This window comes from Cupressus sempervirens, chromosome 4, assembly GCF_028749045.1.
Source record: "Cupressus sempervirens isolate cs-2001-9-10 chromosome 4, ASM2874904v1, whole genome shotgun sequence".
Taxonomy (NCBI): Eukaryota; Viridiplantae; Streptophyta; class Pinopsida; order Cupressales; family Cupressaceae; genus Cupressus; species Cupressus sempervirens.
The window spans coordinates 732062465-732084331 of record NC_143121.1 but is presented as its reverse complement, the minus strand read 5'-3'; positions in this window follow the sequence as shown (position 1 = coordinate 732084331).

The window sequence follows — 21867 nt, the reverse complement described above, 5'->3', positions numbered from 1 at the left end:
CATGGCCCAAAAACTCAAACAAAGATACATTAATGAAATTATTAACATTATCATCAAGTGTGACACAAGCAAGGAGAAATAGGCACTGAAAAAGGAATTGGACTATAGGCTCCAATCTTTGAAGGTAAGCAATAATTAATCTAAAGAAATAATATAAGTTCAATAGATGTTAATATTTTATAGTATCTTATGGATCATGATCCAAAATATTATCTATTCTTGTATAGAAATATGTGATAGTTGTGACATCATGTGGTGAATATGGTGAGGGTTGTAGCACACAACCTTCATGTAAGTAACACTTTTTTTTTTGTATTTTCATCAACATTATAACACTTAAATTTTTTTTTGGATGCTTCCAGCTAGTATCCCATTTTATCTTTATCCATTGCAAAATTCTTTTCTAAAAATATTGTATTCTTTAGCTTGTGATGATGTGTGGACACCTCATTCAGTCGGTAGCCCAATATTGCCTTGTGCATTGTTGACAATAAGGAGCATGCAAACATCCTTGTCTATGCACACTACAATTGGTAAAACCTTGTTTTTCAATATTGCATAATGCGCTAATCATGCATTTTTTTTTGTTGAGTCGATTTTGTAATCATGTACTTATTCTTTGCACTAATATATAAACCTTCAGTTGATAGAGAAACATAGACTATTACTACTGAAGCTGATGCATTTCCTAAAGCAGTTCGTGTGACTAGTACTGGTTCATTTGAAGGGACATTGTTGCTAAACAAGAAAACTATGTTTTAGTTAAAATTATGAAATCTTACAGGTGCTTTAAAATTGTTATTATTTAAAGTGTAAATTTGGTTTACTTATACATAACTCATTTTGGACAGATAATCCCTTTATGTTTTTGTAGGTAATAATGTTTTCTTTGACCATCTTTTTCATATGACATTGATGCTATTTGGACCCACCATACATAAAAGGTACGTAGTTTCATATCATTGTTACATAATTTTTTTTCTTCCAATTATTGTACTATATTAAAGTTATTGATCTAACAATTTTTTTTTATTTAAAAGGTGGAATTTATAGGCTTCTAAGTTAAAAAATCAGTTGATTACAACTTTTGAGGACCTATTTGGTAAAAAACATTTTTGACACCACCCTACTTTTGAAAAGAGCATCAAGGCATATAAAGATTGTGAGGTCCTCTTATGGTTCCATTGATGGAGTGGAATGAAATAATAGAAGATTCAAAGGAGAAAAGGTTATGTGAAAATAGAGTAAATTAATGAACCAACATAGGGAAAAAGAAGGTATGTCATGATAGTATTAGGAATATTGTAATGATGCACTAATTAGTGATCTTTGTACATATATAATGTAACATGTTTGAAACTATTCATAGACTACAGGACACATCTGTGGCTACAAAATTGAGACTAGAAAAGGTTGGCCAAGACAAACTTGGCTCTGGTGGCTATATGAATCTTTAATCTTGACTTGTAAGTAGCAACAATGAAATTTCATATATATTTTTTAATATAATGTTGCAAACAATTTTGTTTAATGAAACCATACATGGAAAACTAACAATGTTAAGCAAAAATTATACGGCATAGAATTCAATGTGGGGCTTACAGAAAAAGATAGAAAAATTGCATTGACGGAAGGCTATAAAGTCGTGGCTACATGCCTATACCAAGAATCTGAAAGCCTTGCCCAAGAATCTGGTGCACCAAATAAGACGCAGGTAAATTGGTCAGATGAAAAGAAAATGAAATTGAATAGTTGAGAAAATTATTTTTTGGTGTTAGTTTTGAACATAAATTGATGGCATAACAATGTGCATAACATTTTACTGCAACCTTCATATCCTATCGTAGAACTTGCTCGTAATGAAGGCCATGATGTGTATTATAGTGGTGGAGGTATTAATTTGCTATTGGAAATTAATTAAGAAATTATGAACACAATTTAACATCTTCAATTGCAATTTGATGTGTATCCTTTTTTTGAATTTCTTAGAGCATGTTGAACATCATGGTGAAGGAGTGGAGCATGTTCCAAGTGTTCAATATGTTGATGTGGCGATAGATGAAAATGTTAATGTACATGATGTGGCATTGTCAGTTAAGAAAAATGCATGTTATGTTGTACTAGTACTTAATTATAGACTTGTAACAGTTATAAAAACAAAAAGAGTATGCCAATTTAACCCATTTACTTATTCTTGCAATAGAGCCCCCTTTAGTGCAACAACCTCCTACTCCTCCAAAGAGGAGGATCCATCATAATTTGACATTACATGTGCCACAAGAGGAGAACAATGAGGAAGATATTGATGCTCCTATTAGTCTTTTTCTTAACAGAGCTAAGAAAAACAAAAAGAAGAAATGATGTTTTAAAAATGGTCTTTGATAAACCTTGTTGGATAATGAAAGAAATTTGTTTTAAGTAATTATCTATTAATGTTGCATATTAATATAGATATTTATTTTATGTTAATGAATATTTTTGTGTTAATGAAGTCTTGATTAGTATTGTGTATTAATGAATTTTATACCATATTGATGAATGTTATGTGATTGTATTGATTGAATGTTATAGTTCATAAATGGATGGATGAATGAATGAAGTATGTAATTAGATGATAATGGGTAATTTAGATTGATTTTAGGGGGAGGGGGGTGAGGCCAGATGAGCTTCCACCTTCACGTGGTTGGCCTTGTTAAGTAGATAATATTGTAGTATTCTTGAAGCCAAGTGAAGCTCAAACTAACATACAAAGGAATCACAAAACCTAAATCTATCTACCTCTCATCTTCTCATCCCAATAAGTCATATTTTTTGAGGCTTTTTGCATATTCAATATTCTATTATTCACAATCTTTATAATGGCAGCCCCAATCTTGTCAATAAGTTGTTCCTATCCTATCATTTTATTTTTAAAAATACATCTATTTCTCTCCTACCATAACTCCCATATGAAAATAGATGGTGTTGTAGTCCACAAGCCACCATATAAACAATCTTTATTTCAAATAGATGTTTGTCTTTGGTCTTAGCTATTTTGTAATTGCTCTGAACAACCTCAACCCCATAAGAAATCTGCAAAACATAGTCGATGAGGACTACTGGAGCAACCTTCATTACTGCATCTAGACTAAGGTAACCCATTCACTTTGTTTTTGTATATCATGGAAAGACTTGCAAACTTATCTCCATATTCCAACTTTATTAAACTAATTTCTCCTCTTTCTCTTTTGGTGCTCAGAATTGGTATTGCTATTCAAAGATGGTAGCAAAGAAAGTAGCATGTGAGTATGTGATATTTAAAGGTAGCTTTCATTTGATAACATTACTAGGGTATGTTTAGTTTAGATTATTACTTTTGTATCTAATTTTAAATACCTTTCTAGGTTTGCATCTATGTTTATAGAATTCAATAGAATGGTCTTACTCATACATAATTCATGTTCATTTTTTGTGGTTTCTAATATTAGCCCATGGAGTTGGTTTAATGTGATTCTAGGCAATTCATTAGTAGTGCAACCAAAATTTCCTTCACTTTGCAGTCCAATAAAGAAATTGCCCGTATTTGAGAACCATGTCCTAGAAATCAATATTGATAAAGGTGAACATCCAAGTCTAGTGTCTGTTCTTGATTTTCCTTTTCAAGAAGATTTTTTCAGCTCAAATGAGTTCAAATAAATAAGTTCAAATCTTCAAGGTATGTGAGGTTTTGTCATCAACTTAAATTTTTTTTCCCATGAAATCTAGAGCACATATCATGTAATGTATACATTTTGAATTTATATATTTAGCAGTTCTAATCCCCATGCTTATGTTTCAAAACTGTGCTCACAACTTCATCTACTAAAGTGTAAGGGGTCAGAAAGGCTAGTGCATAGGTCTAAACATTTCCTACATAGGGACAACTTACATTTCAAAGATCAAAAAATTGGAGATGAGGAAATTGAAGGAAAAATGCTTGCAACATGCCATCTGACGCTGAAACACCCCATATGTCCAAGAGTATATTTTGTACCACTGAAAAGTTTAATATTGAATCTCTAAGAATGGATGGTATTTTTTGTTCATAGGAACAGTTCCCTGATCTACTATATGTTAGAGATGTACTTGTTGCTTCTAGTTTCATTGGGAATTCTAATACAATTTTTGCTAGATGGCATTCCCCCAGCAATCCATTGGATCCCCATTTTTCAAATTGGTAAAATGGATGTGATCAAGGGAAAATTCATGTTTTTGAGTCATGTTTGAAGAAAATATACTAAATGTAACCATTTTGGGTTGATAGAATGGTTGGAAGAGTAAAATGCAAAAAGCTGCTCAAAAGTTGTCAAGTGCCTTAGTAACTTTTGTTGACAACTTTTCACCAATGGCTAATTTTAGCTAAAAAGTTGGTTGAGAGTAGTTGGGAAGCATTAGAATGTATTTAAGCACTCATGTACATGCCCAAATAGATGGTGTGGAAGGATATGTGTTGTAAGACAACAAATCTGGTAATGCAAGATTTTCTATGCAAATTGGTGGTTGCAAATCTTCTTTCCAATTGAAATTATAGTGGAAATAAAATAATACTATTATAACATTCATTTGGTATGGTTTTAATCTTATTTAAACCATTATGTACAATTCACCTTAACTATTCCTTTAGACTATTATATCTGACAGTTTCTTTGTAGTTTGAGGGTTATCATGTGGATATGATCATTCCACTTTATGTGACAACTATTCCTTGTGGAATGGGTCTAGAATGGTGTATTATAGGATGTTATAACACTAGGAGTGTAGAGGATATCATGGATATTATATGTTAATACCCTGAGGTAGAGGGTTAAAAGAGAAACTATGCATTCTTGGTACCATGTATTGGTCTAAGTAAGATCATTGAATGAGACGGTAATTTTATGAATGAGAGGGTAATTTTATGAATGATTATGTTTGTGAAGATGAAATATAAGGTTTTTGATCCATTGGTAGTATCTTGAAGTTCTTGGAGTTGTGAGATTTAAAAAATCCCTAGTTTTGTAATCTTAAAAGGGAGGGTTTTGTGGTTAGGTGTGAAAATGGGCATGACACCACTCGATACTTAGGAAATCTAAGCTTTGGCATTGTAATAGATTGTTTGTGGGTGTAGAGATTTAGAGACAAGTATTTGGAGGGTTCGTTTTGTAAAAATGGCCTGATTGGGCTAGTTGTAAATGCTGTAGGGAATTGGTCTTGGGCGATGGTTCAAAGTACCTATATCTGAGTTCTAGATATATTTAATATCTTTGAAAAGGGTATTTGAAACTATATTTTTCTTTCCTAGTGTTTTGTAAGGTTTGTGAGTGGCTGAAATATCTATTTAGGAGGGCTAGTAGGGATTGATGCCTAATAAGAGCATTTTGGGCCTTGGAGTTATAACCCTATGAAAGGTAAGTGTAGAAATTTGAATCAAGTTAGTTTGAATGTGTTGAGGTCCCTAAAAGTTATGGGAAAGGCATTGAAGTTGGCAATCCTAGATGAGGGAGGGTATTGGGTGGAACCTATTGAAGGTGGAAGGTAGGTGTAAATTGGGAGATTGAAGATCTAATTATAGAAGGATTGTTCATTGTTCATCACAAATTAGTCAGGACCAATAACCTCTGCATCAACTTGCAAATGATCTATATATCTTGTATGTTGGTTTGCATGAGGTTTTGGTTTCTCTTTGGTGATAAGAAGACAAATAGTTGGGAATTTTGACATTGGTGTTAACTCCTTCTATCTTTATTACCAAGTAATGCTTGAAGAGCCATGATAGCAATAGTAAAGCTTTAAGTTTTGTGATATTTATTTATTTTACTTAGGAGGTTGATTCTCTATTCTGCATTCAATTGAGTTCTATGTTTGGTGATGTTACTATTAAGAAAGACATATTCCATTTGAAACTGGTCCATCTACAACCACACTAGCAGTGGTACAATTCTTAGTTTAGTGATATTTATTATTTCACCTAGTAGGATGATCTATATATCTTGTATGCTCATTTACATGAGGTTTTGGTTTCTTTTTGGTGATAGGAAGACAAATAGTTGGGAATTCCGATAGTGGTGTTAACCCATTTAATAGTGCACATGCTGAATGTTTAAAGGCTCTCTCCTTTCTCTTATCTTTAAATCACATACTTTTAGTTTGTACTTTTCTTTTTGTTTCATGTTCTTAGCTTGACTCTATTTCTATTTACTTGATTTATCTTATTGTACTTTCTTCTACAACCATCTATATCCTATCCATACAAGATGGACATGTGCTGAATTGGCACCCTAAATCTGCATTGTAGTCCTTTGAGTCATGTAGGTGTCTTGGATAAAGAGCTCACTTAGCCTACTAGTTAGTCATAGTTGTTTGCTCTTTCCATTTCTATATCGTAAATATCTTTACCATCTTGTATCATTGAGTTATTTTATTAATCATTTAGTTAGCATTATAGTTAGGATCATTTTTTTTAATCTATCCAAATCTACCTGAGGTGGTGTTGGGCCATTCATCAAATTGAGTTTTTTGTGCAATAGATTTGATTTCCCCTCTTATTTCTAATTTTCCACTTATGTACTTGTCATAGTGTCTTAAGCCATTGTAGATCCATGATCCATCCCCTAGTCCAATTGTTTCAGCATCATGGAAGAAATAGAAAATAGGTCATTTGTTGCCATCTCTACCAATACCACCACTTTCAACAATGCATCCTTTGCCAACTACAACAATAGCATAACCTTCATCATCAACAAAAAGAGGAGCTTCACTTGGAACTAAGAACAAGAAAACCAAAACAATGAGCAATTAATTTCTAAATTTCTCAATTTTTTTTTTTTCTATTGCTTTAAATATTTGTCTTCTAAATCATTCCAAGTATTTATAAGTACTATAATAAAAGAAAACTTTTGTTTACTGTAGAGTCAGAAAATGCCTATGTTGTCTACACCAATCAAGGCTCAACAGTTACCTCTTGCTCTTCTAGTAGCAAGGATAGCATAGTTTGGGAATCAAGGACCATCAGAGCCTCTAGGTTTGAGTGAAGTTGCAACTCTTGACCCCTTGGTGGGCAAGAAAGTGAGTACAAGGTGGCTAGAAGACAATAGCTTTTATGAGGTTGTTATTACCAATTATGATCCAATTAAGATATTAAAATTATTTAAGTTCAATGATAATAATTTGATTTTTTTTTTATGGAAATTATGATATATATGTGAAATATTGCTGCTCAATAAATATTTTTTTTTCTTATAACACAAGGCCACTGAAAAAACCTTATACTTGAAGAGGTCACACTTCATATATTGTTGGGTCATTGCCATAATATTTTGTTGTCTACGTGGTATTTCTTCTTGTAAGGTTGGAGTTTTAAAGATTACAGTGCCACAAATTTGGTATCTTTTAGCATACATTCTTTCATTAAGTGTTCTATAAAAAACCTAGATCCACAACTTATGTTTACCTTTTTGGTATAGATGACAAGTTTGAATATTATTCATGATTGCTAAGGATCTGAAATTGAAAAAACTTATAGCAATAGAAATTTTGAGCAAAATTTATCAAAAATTGAGTCCAAATTTACTAGTGTAATGTTATCATGTTTTGATTGTCTTCAAGTTCAATAAATAGGATCTCAAGAGTTGTTTTCTATGAATTTTTGAAAAATATGAATGTTGTTTGCATACTTGGGAAAAGGAATATTTTTAAACTCTAAGAAGTGATAATTGTACCTTCATAATAATGTTCATTTGACTGAGTTTATGTTTCTAGTATCAAATAGCTTTAAGGCTTTGTAGTAATATCTCTTATCAACTCAATGTATAAAATTGTGTGACCAAATTCACATAAGGTTATGTAGATAAAAAATAATCTTATAGATAATTTAGTGTCTTGTTAGCAATACCATCTTGAATTATGGGCATGCCTAGTTCTATCAAATAGCATCATTTTAAGGCCAAAATGTAGACCAGGCAACCCTTGTTTTGTCTCACTAGTAGTGCCATCTTTCATAATGAGATTTCTTAGTTCTATTGATTAACATCATTCTATGGCATAAATGCTAGCAATAAATGCTTACTCATGCCATTGAAGAGTAGTTTTAAATAATTTTCACATGGGCTTTATGATGCGGTCATAACAATCTTTCTCTTTTTGGTTTAATACAAGTGGCTCCTATAAAAATTCTTGTAGGTTCTTAAGTATGGGTACAAGATTCTGAAGTGACCTAGATTAATGGATAAGTCCTCCAGATTAATGATCAGCAGGTTAAATTTTAGATAGTTGATGGAAAGTTGGTATGTAAATAGATTTATTTTGAATGCCAATCTCTTTAGATTTTTATTTTATTTTATTGTGACTGTTTAAAATCAGTTTAACTAAATCTTACCAATGGCTTATGTCTAGGAATATTATTTATTGCATTTTTTTGTGAATTGTTTATGCTTATTTTTTGGTCAATGATTAAAAAAAATCTTTTTTAGAGAATCTATGTTGTACATATTTCTTTTTTAGGACAACTTTCATTTCCTCCTAGCAATATAATCACGCTTTATGCATTCCAACCTTGCTCTTCACATTTATGGTGGCCACACAAGACATCAACACAACTCTTTTGGCATCAATAAATCCACTTTTTATAAGGCTTTTTTTGATATCTTGAAACTCAACTAAGCCAAGAAATCTGCTCTAGTTGTATGCTTACTCCTTTCACCAAATATCCTACACTCCCTTCACTCCCAACATTACTTTTTCTAAAGTTGCTAGGTACTAGCCATCAAAAGTTTCTTTAAGACAATGACTGAGATTGAGCAAAGAGAAATGGGTCCCAAGAGCCTTCTTACAACTTTGGGCCATTCCAACCATTTGCAATAACCAATAGAATATCAATTCTAGACAGAGAAACATGTAATTGAACACATGTACTATACAATAGCTAATACACTTTCATCCACCATGAGAATGTAAGCTCAAAATAACAATCCTTCCCAAATGTGGCCACTCTACTTGAATAGATTTAAGCATGGTGACATTGCAAGCATGTGCATCACATAGGATGGGCTACTATTTAAATACATGTTGAATAGGAAGCAAAACTATTATCACCTTGGGAATCTTTCCAAAAATGGAAAATTAAAAGCATGTAAACACACTAAAATCCTAATTTCATACAACTCTTTTTGTCTTCTTCTATATGATATTTTGACTTTTCCTATCCATCTTTTTAAATGCTAGGCATGGTTTTAGTATTTATTTCATGATTGAAAAAAAAATCTACCACCTTATTCTCTTCTCTTAGCACATTGTTAAAGAAATATTGCAAATGTATTCACCATGTTAATAAGCATTAGAGAGTAATACCTTGGCTTGCCTATTGTTACATCTCCTATATTTTAGATCCATAATTATGGTCTTCAAGTCACCTTCCATTTTTAAATCATGAATTCCATTCACCTTCCCCATTTGAAAGCCTTCAATCACCAGAAGCCATTCCACCTCATTAGTAGAATTCATTCTAGAGAATAAAAGATACCCCATGATGAAACTTCCATTCTTTTTATGAAATTCAACACTGCAAGGCTTGCTTGGATTGGCCCTAGGACCACCATCCTAGTTTGATATCCTGGAAGTAAAGGCTTGCAATACACATTTTTATGCTAAGATTTTTTTCTTTGAACTTGTTAACTAGGGTTCAATTATCATAAATGTTACTCATATAATATAATTAATAATGCTACCATTAGTAATTCTCATATAATTAGCTATCTATATTCTATATATGTATTTATTATAAGTTTGTATTATGGCTTTGGATGTTTGAAGCTATATGCCAAAAATTATTTATATTCTAATCTGTGTGACTTATTTTCAAAGAAAACATCATAATAAAATTCAATCCAGTGACTTGGGTCTAGAGATAATTGTTTGATTAAGCATTATCTTTGAGGATATAGTTTTTATAATGAATACTTTATTTTATCTATGATAAAATACATAATCATGTTTCAACAAGTTTTAGATAAAGGTAAAGGTACACATAGCACTATCAACTCTCGTAGAGTCTCTACAATTGTTTTGAAAGGGTATTTCTTCATCTACATCATTTGAAGTTGAGAAGAGGTGTGGGGTTACTTCTAGGTTTTTACACTCAATGGTAGATAATTTAAGAACTAAAACAAAATTTTTGGCAGTTCTTATGCTATGTCAGGAAATCTTCAGCTCCAAAATGCCAAAGCTAAACTATTCATTTATTTGTAGCACAAACACAAATTGCCATATATCATCATAGAAAATGTGTTTATCCATGTTTTACATTTTGAATTCCTCAAATCCATCATCAATGCTATCAATAAAAAATGTGCCTTGTTTGAGGGCTACTACAAAATATTGGAGTAATGGACACGTTCTATTATCATTCCCATCAGTTGGAATTGTGGATGCTATCGCAAAAATTTATGTTTATTCCTAAAATTCAAAATAGGATTGTTAGCTTTTAGAATTGAGATATTTTTTGTGCAATTTCGAACATGTTTTATAGATCAAAAGCATTTTCTATATAGTTTGCAACAATATAACAACTTTGTAGTTAGGGTCATAAAATAATGTGAACAATGGAAACCTATAGATTTTTAAATTTGGTCTTTGTATGTTTAAGGCTTGGTAGTTTTTGTGTCATTAATCTTCTTCGAATAGGTCCTTTAGTTCTGTTGAAGTCACTTACAATGCCTTGTAAAGTGTAAGTAGATTAAAGCTATGGATTATAAACTTTTTTCTATTTTTTGTATTTTACTTTTCCTTAGATACTGGATTTTTTGGTATTAGTTATTCACATTGTGGACTATTCATGGGAATCCCTTTTCTTTTGTGAGAATTTGAAGATTTTTTTCATAAGAAAATTTTAAAGGGATAAGTTGGTTACATGTTCACTTGTTGAATCTTTCTCAAGTTCTAGTCACTTGACTTTGGCTAGTTCTACACAAAGATAATCAAAATGCTATGGTTAAAGCTCTTGCTTTGCATTCTATTACCTATATGAAATTATGGTGTTAGAAATGATATTTAAAATAGAAATTAATATATGATGTGAAAGGAGCAAGTTAAGAAATGTGCACATTATTTACACCATCTAGTATAGCATGACACTTCTAGTGCATGGTTATTTGTTGATTGATAAGTGTACATTTCTTATAAAAAACTTGGCGAGTACATTATGTTAAAGCTCAGTTGTATAGATCTATTTCAACTCAATTACAATTTCCTGCTATCCCATGTGGAACAATATAATAATTTTATCAAAATCATCCTATTATTGTCCAAAATGAGCACATCCCAAAGGTAGTTAGTCGAGTGATGACATAGTGGTAAGGATTTGAGAAACATCTCAATGTAAGGATTTTGTTTGGTATCTAACATGCCTATTCGATAGCCCTTAAATCAAAAATGTTGAGCAAGTCAAGATTAGAAACCTTATTCAACACACTTTCACTTATTTTTTCTGCTTCAACTTCTACATCAGCACTCACATGGGGGATAAGAGCCCACAAAAAAGATGATGACCATCAGTCTGGTGCAAGTTAATCAGTGATGAAGTAGACAATGATGAAGTGCCCTCTCCATGACCCTTATAACCATAAGGTTGACCTCATGGAGATTACAAACCTTATATTAATTGGTGGCTTTCACCCTAAAAATTTTGCTACATCTACATCACTCAAATAATTGATGGTGTCCTATGCATAAATGTCCATTTGTTCCATGTTGTATCAAGAATTTCTTTCTTATCCAAGCCATTTAATTTGCAACCTTTTAAATCTCTGCAAAGATAAAGTTGGAGTAGGAGAATTTTTCTTCGCAAAGGTGTCCTCTGATTGTAAAGCGTCCATTCCATTATTTGTTGAACTAGATATGTCTTGTTTGTTGAATAGATAATGGAATGGATGCTTTACAATTATAAGACACCTTTGAGGAGAAATTTTTTCCTACTCCAACTTTATCTTTGTAGAGATTTAAAAGGTTGCAAATTAAATGGCTTCAATAAGAAAAAATTGCTTGATACAACATAAAAAATAAATTTCGACCAAGAAATTTTGACCAATTCTTGATAGTTTTCAATGAAGACTTGGTCAAAATTTCCACCAATTATAAAAAGTTTTTGACCAAACATTGGTGGAAATTTTGACCAATTCTTGATAGTTTTCTACTACAAATTGGTTGAAATTTCCACCAATTACAAAAAAATTTTGACCAAACATTGGTGGAAATTTCGATCAATTCTTGATATTTTTCTTCCAAGAATTGATCAAAATTTCCACCAATTCTAATTTTTTTTGACCAAATACTGGTGGAAACTTTAACCAACAATGACAAATTAGAGCTAGCAAAAATTAAATTTTTTTGATGAATGTATTGGTCAAAATTTTGACCAACCTATAGGTTTACCATGAACTACTTGGTCAAAAATTTGACCAACATAGGTCATAATTTTGAATAATATTCATCGGAAATTGAGTCCAAATTTACTAGTGTCATAAGTTTTGTAGCAAGGATGAAACACCTACACTTGAGTAGAATAAGTATATATCTATGATTGTAGATTTTTCATATTTGACTCACACCAAACCAGACATACATAATGCTGTTGTGATTATAGCTAGATTTCAAGCTAATCCTAAGGAGTATCACTATGTAGAAGTAAAGAGGATATTCAAATATTTGAAGGAGACATCTGATTATGTAATATGGTATGAGAAATTGAGTGATTTTACTCCATGTGCATATATTGATGTGGATTCGACAGATAGTATTGATGAAAGAAAGAGCACCAATGGTGGAGCATTCTTTCTTGGAAGAAGATTGGTTTCTTGGTTGAGCAAGAAACAAGATTGTATATCACAAAGTATAGCTGAGGCTAAGTATGTAAGAAAAAATTAAAATTGTAATCAAGTTATGTGGATGAAACATATGCTAAAAGATATTGGGATTAAGTTTGTAGAACTTGTTATCTGATACTATGATAACACAAGTATAGTAAGTATGTCTAAGAATATTGTGTTGCATTCTAAGACTAAGCATCTATCTATTAAGTATCATTTATTAAGAGAGAAGGCAATAGAGAAGAGATTAGAGTGGAATATATGAGTACTAAAGATTAGATTGTAGATATCTTTAAGAAGCCCTTACCTAAAGATACATTTGAGTACTTGAGAGGTATGCGTTGGGTTATTCCCCTACCTACTTTTGAGTAGATGATATAGAGAATTCATTAGTACAATGGCACAAGGCACTATTGTTAGACTGGACTAAATTCTAATGCTTCCCATATGGCAGAGTATCTATAATGAGCTAAGTTATTAAGGACTCTTAGTACTTGGTATTGAATAGTGTCTTTGGAAACTTGAGTTGGTTATAAATTGAAGTAGTAAATTTACATAATGAGGCCTTTGTCATTGATTTTAATGGGGGAGAGAGTACATGAAAAACATCATCTAGTTGATCTAGAGAGAGACAGTTAAACTTATATTAATTATGGAGATTTAGAAAGATTCATGAATATCTCTATGAGGGAGATATATAAAGTGAAGATACAAAATAGAGTAGTGTTCCAAAGATATTTAGATTTAATTGATAAAAAGGATTTGCAAAGATGAGAACAACAATATCAACAACAAAGTGCTATTCTTGGAATTTAGATGCTTTTCATCTATCTTTCCATCAATGCCAAAGGGGAAGATTATTAGCATGAATATTGATCCTATACCTTTTGGGGGAGTATCCTAAGCATTGGAGGGTATTTATATGTTGCATTCATGATTGTGTTTGTCATTGATGTCAACATAGTAGTAAGTCTATGAAGATTGATAGAGTAGAAGACATAGATCTTAGTTGTATGGACAATGTTTTGATTTTTTGGTGATGCATGTTTAGGGACATGTTCTATTCTATGTCTTTATATTAAGGTTCAATGCCTAGAAAATAAGTCGAAGTTGTATGAAAGATGTCCATAATTTATAGAGAGTAGTACAAAGACAGATTACTTGAGAAGTGGTTTATGATGTTTGTATTATTTATTCTAGAAAAGATATAATTTGGAGATGCATAGTCAACTAGTGACATAAGAAAGTCTAACGAGGATGTCAGCGAGTATGCAAACCCTAGTGTAACAAATGTGAAAATTTTTATAGACTATGAGTCGACAGTGCTATTGCAATTATGAATTAATTAACTATCTTATTATAATCAATTGGGAAAGCCTCAAGGCCAACTCAAGAAATTATTTTGAATATATGGTATAAATAAAAGATGTCTTCCATGTTTGTAATGTAGTAGAAAATTATTGTATTGAATGTGAAGTGTGAAAAGGAGCAGATTGTTTGCTGAATGTGAGTAAGTGATCCAAGGGGTTATTGGATGCAAGACTTGTGATCTAGTTACAAGATTAGAAGGAGCATAAACCTGGTTGATAGGAAAGAGAAAGAGGGAGGAAGTAGTATTCATTTGTATTATTCTACAAGGAATAATACAAAGATCATTTGGATTGTGGTTTCATTGGTCTTGCCCTTGAAACTATCAGGAGAGTGGATCCATCTATCTTCTACAACCCCTAACAAGGTTGGCATAACTCCTACTATGGTTGGAATCTCCTAACAGGGATTTAAAGTCTCCTAATAGTTATTAATTATCAAAAATATGGTTAGATAGAAGTATTGATGGTTGTCATTTATGGAAACATATATTCAACATTTTGTTTATGCATTTAGAGTTAGAAAATTGTCCAAGTGTAAGAAAGTATACAACAACATAGATAACAAATGTTTAGTGTACAAACAACTTGTTGAGAGTTAGCTCATTTGCAGTTGAGGAAAGCTTCACGACACTATCATGATGACATGTGGCATTTTGTAGATGTGTATGGATAGTATAATGTGAGTTATGATTAAAATACTAGTGTAGGTATTTATCAGTGCACAATAGAGCATAGAAGATAATTTGATTTTACAACATTAGGAATTATTTTGGTTACAAAATAATTAGTAAGTTATGATAAGCTGACTATGTGCATATTATTTTATGTTATGTCAAGCATGCAAACACATGAAGGCCAAATGAGAAGAGTTTTGTAAATATGCAAGGTATAAGTGAAGATCTTATCTTGCATAGATAAGTGTGCTATCTATGACAAATTGGCAATTGTTATGTGATAAGAGCTATTGCACAAGGAGCTTGAAAAATTTATGAGCCTTATGTGATGCAAATTGTGATGTATGATCAGAATAAGTGTAAGGTACAATAGACAACAAGTATTGTATGTATATCTATTCTTGTGAAGAACTTAATTTTATAATTGCATGTTAGGGTAGTGGGCTATTCTTGCATATATTGTATTTGTTCCACCAACTCCTAACAGGGTTGAAGCAACTTCTAATAGGGTTGAGGCTTCCAACAAGGCCTTGTCTCCTAATAGGGACATGATACACTATATGTACTTTTTAGACTCCTAATAGGGTCAATATGTTTAACATGATCCTATTTTTTAATGAATCATCTAGTGGGTATCATCCCCACTAGGGTTTACCCTTGGCCAAGGTTTCCCTAGTTAACAAATAATGGTGTTAATAGAAGGAACTTTAACAAGAATCTAAATAAGAGAACGAAAAACAACATAAGTGATAGAAGGAATGTTAATGGCAGTGACAATAGTGAGAAGGAAGAAATTAGGGAACATGTTGATGAATTCAAAGAAGCATTTGCGACACTTAAAGATCTAGAAAGCTCTTATACAGTTTGAAATATTTTTTGATGCACCTAATAAGACATTGAAATCAAAGATTATTGGTGACTCATCCTACTCAAATTAAGTAGTTTTAGTTGTCTAAGTGCACCAATTGTCCATAACTAAAGTTAGAGAGAGAGTTGGAAATTGCATAGTTAACAGGAGGTTAAGGACATCGAGAGAAGGCTATGATTAGTAGTGTATGTCTTGATATGATCGTAGTGAGCAAGAATTGAGAAATCAAGCTTACTGGTATATAGAGAGGAATCTATGTTAGATACACATTCAATGTACAATGTGATTTTGAATGATTTAAGGATTGCAAGAAAGATTTTGTGTACCATTTGTTCATGCAAAGTGTCTTGAGAAAATTGAAGAGTGATTTGACATCAAATTCAAGTGTGTAGTGAAGTTTGCAAAGAAGTTTGTTGTAGAAGCCATAAATTGCATTCTTAAGGTATTTTGTGAAGTTTAAATCCAGATTATTAGTATTTATAGTTACATTTAAATGGATAGCTAAATAGTATACAATGTGAGTGGTCAACTAAGGTATAAGTTTAATTAACATCAATTTGTTTCTCTATTGGATGATTTGTTGGGCACATTTGTGCAAGTTCCAAAAAATGTTTTACACATTAAGGATATCATATGTTATATCCATTATAAGATTGAGAGCATTGGTGATAAAGAAATTTATGAGGATTTGAGAAAAATGTGTAATAATGATTTATCATTGAAGTCTTAGTATGCACACCTAGAGGATTTGAATTTTCTATGGTATATGTTTTATATGGAGCTTGAAAATGATGATTGGACCTGAATCATTTGAGTAGGGTACACGATGATATATTGTGGCTAGGTGATGCACATATTATTATTGACAATGACATAATACACAAGGTCATAGGATTGAGTAATGAAGGCTGAAATCCTATTAATGAGAAGAATGTCAACAAGATGGTTGAGACAAACCTAAACACAAGGTTTGATGGAAGAAACATGAAGGTTGATTCCATTAAACAAAAAGGAGTAAGATTACTAAGAAAGATATTAGGATACAACTTAAACCATGGATTAAGGGTTAACTCAGTACTAATTGGATTTATAAATGCAACATATGTAATGACTATGCAAGGAAGGAAAGATAATTTTTGCAAGATTATCAGATTGCAACTATTGGACAACATTAGAATAGTAGGGCATCCTGGGGACTCCTTGCCCTCACCTTTCTTTCTTGTTTCTATTGTCCATCCACTCTTTGTTCTTTGGTCCATCCTGCCTTCCTTCCAGCAATAACCTAGGTTCCCTCCCTCCTACAGGGGGTGCTTTCCTTCCCTCACCCTGCATCGATGGAACATCCTTTTGGTGCACCGAGTAGTAAAAGATTAAGAAAACTAAGAATGTAATTTTTAGATTTGAGTCTTTGTTGACTCATATATTCTTCTATGCTACAAGGAATTTTCCTAAATTGATAAGTTGTGATAGCAACAAGTGCTCAATGAAGATGGTGACTTAATTCTATAGGCCAAAACTAGAAAATGTTAGAGATGATGACATTGACTAAATGATGAAGAGTTTTGAGTGTGAGATGAAACAAAGGTATATGATACTATTGAACTGTCATTTTGCATGATGCTTAATGGAAAGAATCCTTTCAAACTCCTCTCTTGAAAAACTAATATGGGATCAACTCCAAGGTTTTGGGCAATCTTGTGACCTACTAGAATCTACTTAGGAGAAGATAAATGTGAATGTTCATGAGGAGCCATTTTTTTGTCCTAAATTTTTTTGGATAAGATTTAGAATTTTCTTACTATATCAAAAGAATAACCACACAAAAAGAAATATATTTTTATATGTATTTTTTTAGTGAATGCAATTTTAACTATGCAACTATATGAATTTCTAAATTAACCAAGAGTTTGTAAAAGAAAATAACAAATTTAAGGTAAAAATGAGTTTAAGAAAATGATTGAAAAGTAAATCCCTAAAGGATATAAGCCACAAAAATAACATGTCTGCGAGTTAAGCCTTTGAAAAGATCAGTAGGTAACCAATGAAAATAAGAGAAATGCTTCCTCAACTCCACTAATACAATCATCTATAGGAATTTGGTAACTATAAGATGTTCACTTTTCATTAGATCACAAGGCAACAAAAAGTGTGCTCATGTGAGACAAAAAGCTATGTAGGAAAAATAAGGTGATCTCTTCTCCAACTAAGTAGATCAATAGAATTTTTAAACCTATAGAAAACACCAAAATTAAATAATTACTCAATAAAAATAGCACAATAAATTTATTGCCTCCATCACACTCCATGAACATACATTCACAAAATATAACACACTCAAGCAGGAATAATTACACTTTGAATGAGAGCACCAACAACATGTATTATTGCTTCAAAATCTAGAATACATATTATATTCCTAAATTTATAGGAAATATTCTCCTTAATCTATGTTGGAAGTAAGATATTCCTTCATGCAAGTATATGATTCTAAACTAATAAAATAAATCTATTTATTTGCAAACTGACTCTCTAACTAGTGCTAAGTAGGATTCCAACCTTATTTATATCATGTAATGGGTGCATGAGCATTTACATGTCTTAAAACAAATAAAACATGAGAAAATAAGAAGAATAAAGCCATCAGATGATGTAGGAGTCTCTAGAGATGCCAAAAATAGAAGCTCAACCTTCTTTGGATGTTTGTAGGAGTTGAACTACTATTAGACTGCATTTCTGATGCATGGAAAGCTCTAAATTTTGAACTAGAAATTAATTGTTGGTGCACCTCTGAATTCTTCAAAAAAATTTGGCATACCTTTAGAGAAATTCACCTTGGAAGAAGTGCACCTTGCACACCTTGGGAGAAGTGCACCTTGGAAGACAGGGCCAAAAAATGCAAAATTTTACCAAGTGTCAAAATTAAAATTCTAGCTTCTGGGTTTTGTTCCCCTTCATACTAGAGCTATGTTTGGGTATTTGCTCTTGAATTTCTCTATAATCTCAATCACTTGGGTTGTATCCAAAAAATCTAAAGCATCATATTTTATCCTTTACCTTTTGTGAATAGTTTTCGATCTCTATGTGAGTCTCAGTAAAATCTCCCAATTTCACATCTAATTCTAGAAATGCCTCTTTGGTCTTAAATCCTTGTCTATTATCCTCATTAGTAGAGTCTTCTTCAAATATCTTCTAGAATTTTTTTGGAATTGCTTGCATAGTCATAAGTTTATCCCTTGACTCATCTTCAAAAATGTCAAGGCAAGCATCACTGTAATGTCTCTCTGCTTCCAAAATCTGCTCTTGGGTTTGATCCTTAAGCTTATGAATATCCACATGTAATATTTTAATTAATTTATTTCCATCCATAATCTTCTCTATCCAATAATATATCTTTTCTAACTCATCTACAATATATAAATCCATTGACATTTGATACCTTTGACCCTTTATTAATTGTAATGCTTGTAGGTGCATGTCTTTAAACCCAGGTATGTACTTCATCCATTAACCCAAAATACTTGTTCAATATAGTAACTAGCTTATTGGAATTATGCTACATGTGGTGTAGTAGTTTAAAATTTTCTTGTACAATTTGCATACCTTTCTCTTAAATTTTTTTTCCCACCATTGCTGACAAGCCTTCAAAAATGAAATCTAATTGTATAATCTCCTTATCCCTTTTTATCAAGTGTCACATTTAAAGTATCCTCAAGATTTTTAGGGTCTAATGGACCAAATAAATCATCTAGATAACCCCTTAGGGTTTCATTCTACTTCTAGAGGTTTAATAAGTCAGGCTCATTCTGTTCTAAGTTCCTAAATGCTTCTTTGATTCTTGTAGTGACCATTAATTTGGTAGTATCCATAGTGGGTTTCCCAAGAAAGACCTTGTTGATTTGATAATATTTTGGAGTTAAATCCTCAATATCTACATGTAAAGGAGGAATGAAAACATGGCCAAACAAGTCCTAATTTTGACCACTCATAACAAATTCCAATGTTTGTGCATCAGCTACAAGCAGCTTAGGTTTCTTAAGAGCTTCAATTAATTCTATCATTCTCTATTCCCCAGTACAATAAAACTATCTTTTATGTCTAACCATCACCTCTTTTCTCAACCATATTGGAGCATCTTCCATTGAAGATTTATCCTTAGATGAAGAAGGAGCTCACATTGCTAGGCCTTTTCCCTTAGGAATCCTCTCTAGAGTGTTGTCCTTTTGTGAGAGATCCACATCTATATTTTTCGAGTCCACAATCCTCAACTCTATATCTTGGGAAGTCTATTGAAGTTCTTTATATATTTTTCCCTCCTCCGATACTTCATAAGTGGGTATTTATTGTGGCTCTTCTTCCTATTTAGCTTGCACCTATTCTTCATTACCCAGAGTGAAAGGAGTAATTGAACCTTTATCTAAGCAAGATAAATCTTGACTTGATGATGGTGGATCAATTTTAGGTCCTTGTGGCTAAGGTGTTAATTAACTCCAATCCTCTTCTAGAGGTTGATTTTTTAGGGTATCCCTTATCTTTTTTCCTACTAGCTAAGTTCCTATAGGCATGAAATAAAAATCTAACATCTTAAAAACATCAGCCCCTTAGTCTTCTTGCTCATCAATCTATTGTTGTAACTCATCCTTTGAAGTTGTAGCCTAAATAGGCTATGTAGGAATGGATGGTGGTGTTATAGTGGAGCTTCTTCTCTGCTCTACCTTTGTATCCCTAGGAAGACAAGTCCTTTGACTCAAGGGGAGGTTATCCTCTCCATCTTCATCATCCCCTTCTTCCTCTTCTATAATAATTTCTAGGACTAGCAAAAAAGGAATAACATTTCTTATCACCTTTGTCTCCTTGTCTTTTTCATTAGAGTTTCCATCTTTCTTTTCTTGTTAGTGAATGGGGAGGTTTCTTCCTCTTGCATAGGTGAAGACACTTCCTATTCTTTTACTTTAGCTCCTTTCCCTTGTTCTGATAGTGGCACTAGCATCTTATCTTGAGTCTAGGTGGCCTCTAAATTTTCTACCCCTTCTACATTTTCTACCCCTTGGTGCTATGGTGCTTGAGTAGCCTCTTCTTCAAGCTCATCTTGTTGAGGGGAAGTTCTCTTCCTTTTACCTTTACCCTTCTGTACACTAAAGTATCATACTTCTATATGAAGTTGATGCACTATTTCTAGCCTTATTGGAGACTAAGCTATTAATGTTGGTACTATTAGCTTTTCTCCTCTACCTTTCACTAGGTGGGTTGTAGCTTGAAAAACTATTGTTTGTGGAATCAGATCCAGCCTGAATGGTCTCTTGATCCAATCCTTTGTTAATTGGATGACATGCCTCACCCTATGATTGATATCTACATTTTCTTCTCTATCAATATTTGAATTCATGATAGGCTAATCATTTATCTTATCTATATTATACAAGGGATATAAGACCTCTTCAGTATCTTGCTACATGACCTTTAATGGGATCTTCATTTTAAAGGCACTGCCTACCAAATAGAGAGTCATCCTACAATAATCCCTTATTTGGATTTCATAGTCATCCACTACATTCATCTAATGATTTTCCATGGAATCTTCATATTGGAATTATTTCCCCACCAAGTATTAAACTCTACCAATGTTATCAAAATAGGGAAGAGGAGAATTATAATCCTCCAAGGGATACTAATCCCATTCAGACTCAAAAGTCACAATATCTTGCTTTTTCTTAGCACCAAATGGACCTATAGTGATCAACCATACCCAGATCTTCTTATGTTGCTTTCTTAATCTCTCAGATGTAGATAAGAGTTGTCATGTAACCTCTAGCAATATGAGTCTATCAAATGGATTTCTAGGGAGCTTCTTTGGATTCACAATCATACCCACTACCTTTAAATAGGTGAATGTCTTAAATTGGATATAGTAGGTATGAATTTATGTAATCTTTGCCACTGCCTCTTTTGAAATCCTTTTAGCATAATCTACCTCAATGAATAAGATAATTATGAAAATGAAGGCATCATTCACTATTCTATACTCCTTGCTATGATCTAAAAGATTTTTCCTCACCAATTGGGGGTATACAACATAAGGCCATGCTTTAGCATCTTACAAGTTT